This window comes from Hyaena hyaena, unplaced genomic scaffold (genome assembly GCF_003009895.1).
Source record: "Hyaena hyaena isolate Hyena2069 unplaced genomic scaffold, ASM300989v1 scaffold_465, whole genome shotgun sequence".
Lineage (NCBI taxonomy): Eukaryota > Metazoa > Chordata > Mammalia > Carnivora > Hyaenidae > Hyaena > Hyaena hyaena.
The window spans coordinates 572478-575764 of record NW_024081097.1 but is presented as its reverse complement, the minus strand read 5'-3'; the positions used below and the strand labels follow the sequence as shown (position 1 = coordinate 575764).

At 41.8% G+C, this 3287-nt stretch overlaps 1 long non-coding RNA gene across 1 annotated transcript; it reads left to right on the top strand.

The window, feature by feature from the left end:
- The first annotated feature begins 386 nt into the window (after positions 1 to 386).
- On the top strand, positions 387 to 3053 carry LOC120246314. Its single transcript, XR_005532013.1, has 3 exons — positions 387 to 753; positions 1374 to 1452; positions 2954 to 3053. It is a non-coding gene; the product is annotated as an uncharacterized LOC120246314 (long non-coding RNA).
- Positions 3054 to 3287: the final 234 nt, after the last annotated feature.

Genomic DNA, 3287 nt, shown 5'->3' with positions numbered 1-3287 from the left:
TGGATTTGGAATTGCCCACCTGGTCATAGGCTGTGACTTCTATCCTCCAAACACCCTGTTGTGTGGTATATGGGACCAGGCCCTCCCCACTCAGACCACAGGGACACACCCATTATGGTTCTCTTCAGTGTTCCTGTTATCCAGGGACAGTGAGGGTTAGCACAGCTTGTAGCAAAGGTCAACATACACAGGGCTTGATACCTGGGGCTGACATGACAGAACTTTTAATAAGCCTTTAGGTTATTGTGCTGGTAGAAGGTTGATTACACTGGATTGTAATCATCTTTTCTTTTCCCTCAATAGGATAGGTCTACAAAGAGGCTGGACCACAGAGACTGAGATTTTGGAGAAATAAACATATGAGATTTTTTTAAAAAGCTCATTTGCATGAAAATTTTAGGAACCAGGCAAGATAATCAAATATTCAGGATAGTTTGGTGCAAATAAGAAGGTAGACCCCTAACTGACCTCTAATGTGGTCCTTTCCAATCTGGTTACTGGCACTCCCACTACCAATCACTGATAACTCACACTAATAAGACCTCTAAAACCATCTCCTTTCACCTTCTTTTATAGGTGAAGAAACTAAAGGTCAGAGAATTGAAGGGACAAATCTCAAAGAAGCACAGTCAAATGGAAAAACCAAGAGTAGAATCTGGGTCTTCTGGCTCCCACCAGCGCTCCTCCTGCTACCACTTGGCCCCCTGAATCACATGATCTCTGAGGAGGGAGGAACAGGACTTCTCAGGGCAGGTGAGGCTGTAGGCCAGGATGCAGTGTGGTCAGCAGTCCCCAAGCCCAGGAGTAGGGTTTATAAAGCAAAATGTGTTGCTGGCCTCTATTAACATAAGGCCAACCAAATGCAGAAACTGTGGCTTTAGGGGTGACACGAACTACGGTCAAAGAAATTTTGAGATTTACTGCCCTGAAAGGTACCGGATCTTGTTGAGGCCAGGAGCGAGGCTAAATACTAAATTACGTGAAGCTAGAATGTACTAGCTGCTTTTGCGTGATTTGTATGAAATGCTCTGCAAACTTGAGGTGCAAACATAGACACAATTATTTAATTTTTTCAATCAAATATTGACACTTGAAATACTGTTTGTAGTAAATTCAGTATATCATTTAATTTTCTAAGGCTTTCTTTATGAATCGTCTGAGAATTTTCTAGGGGATTTGAAGCTGATGAGAGTAAGTTCTGTTTCCACACATAGCTGTTAGAACAAAGGCATGATCTCTGCATCTCACTGCCACATGGTGTCGCTGTTAAACACTGGTTCTGTGTTGTTTTCAGCCTGAGGGTTGCTGCTGATGTGGTCCTGCTGGGAGTCAGTGTGGCCCAGCTGCCTGCACTTAATATGATCATTTTTCAGGGAGAATGAGCTATCCTCTGAGCTGAGCCTGGCTTGAGCTATCCACCTGCCTCTGCAACTTGATGCATGGAATCCCAGGGTACGTGGTATTGTCCAGGGTGCTAGTTGGTGCCAGAAGTCAAGGGCAGAACTTATACACTGACTCATGGATCTAGAACCACAGTCTACTTCTCAGAGATCCATCCTAGGGAATAGGTAGTTTTTCTTTTAAATTCTCAAACACAAACACAAAAACAACAACAATGCCCATATAACGAGCCTAAATTGGACATAATTGGTCTGGCATAGGACTCAGATATGGGCATGGAAAGATGTCCTTGTAATTTCAATGAGCATCTTAGGTCACAGATCATTGCTGTCAGAGAATAGAAAAAAATGGGGCACCCTTCTTAATGTAGAATGCACTCCCACATCTTATGCCTTATGCCTGTCAGGAGGATTTATGAATGGGGTAGCTTTTCAGCTAAGTTCTCTTGCTTTAAAGACTAGAATGATGGGACTATGGTGTCCAGATAGCCAACCAAAGGAGACACAGGCCTTGGGTGATGGATGAAATCATTAAATACATTAAAGCTGTCTCATCAGCTGCCTGGCTGGTTAAAGAAAATCATCTTGTTTGCAAAGTGTTTAAGTGGCTTTCTTATTAGCATACATATTGTTTCCTATTACCATTATTAAACTAATGTGGATATATTTTTTCCACAAAATATGCTTGGGAATGAGCAGCTATTTATTTATTCGGAGGCTGGTAGAAGAGTTCCTGGACTTGTCTCCAGATCCTGGTCTCCTCTCCAGCCCAGTGGAATTGTAGCAGGAAATGGAGAGGGAAGAAGAAAGAGGAAGGACTTGTAGGTAGAGTAGGGGTAGCTGAGGAAAGAAGAGAAAGAGAGAAGGGGTGATGGCAAAGTATAAAGAGAATTAGAGGGAGAAAGATACAAACACTAGAAGAAATAAAACCTAACTTTGATATATCACTTTGCAACCATGCGAAGTTTATGATCGTATTCGACACCGTGTAGTGCTTAAGGGTAAAAAGGCCAATAAAACTGGTTCTCCTGTTATTCTTGTGAGGAAATTGGAACTCTGACATACATGCAGTCCTTTTCCATGAAGCTTGACTCAGTGGAGCGAGGGGAGGGCATGATGGCCTTGCGTAGAGAAACTCAGAGTTAACACGGATCATTCTACTATATGCCAAGCACTTTGCAAACATGATTTCATTTTATCCTCACTTTGAGATGATGATGACCATTCCTGTAGCACAGGAAGACAGTTAGGCAGGACAGCAATCAACCAGTGTCGGGAGTACATGGCTAGGAAAAAGTCTAGCCCCCAACTTTGAGCCACTGGGATACCCATTTCTGGCCAATGTTATGATAGAAGTCTTATCCTCATGAATACCAGGGACATCTTGGGGAAGTAGCAGGTTCATAGAAAGATTTGAGCACAGGCTGTCAAGCACTAGCCTAGAATGTGCCATACAATGTTTGCATATCAGATGGGAGGGTGATGAGAAAAATTTACCTCCAAGGCTGCTGCCCTTTAGCTTTGAGAAATGTTCATGATGTGCTTTTCTCCAGACTTCCATTAGCTATTTTAGCTGGAACTAGAGATGGAGTCTCCTGGCTTTCAACTTCATCCAGATGCTTTCATGAAAGTAAAGAAGAAAAGGAAACAGTGAGAGGCTCACATGAAGGAAAATACAGAAGTAAAAAATAAAGTGCTAAAATGAAACACAAAGAAAACACTTTCTCTTTGTAAACTGGGCCATCTTCACTGTTGGGGCTGTTTATGGCTCTCCCTGATATCAAAATATTTTTAATATTTTTTTGGTAAAATTAATTTTGGTATTCTTCTTTGAATAGGAAATGCCACTTTTAGATATTCATTTCTTTGGACCATAAAACTTTACAG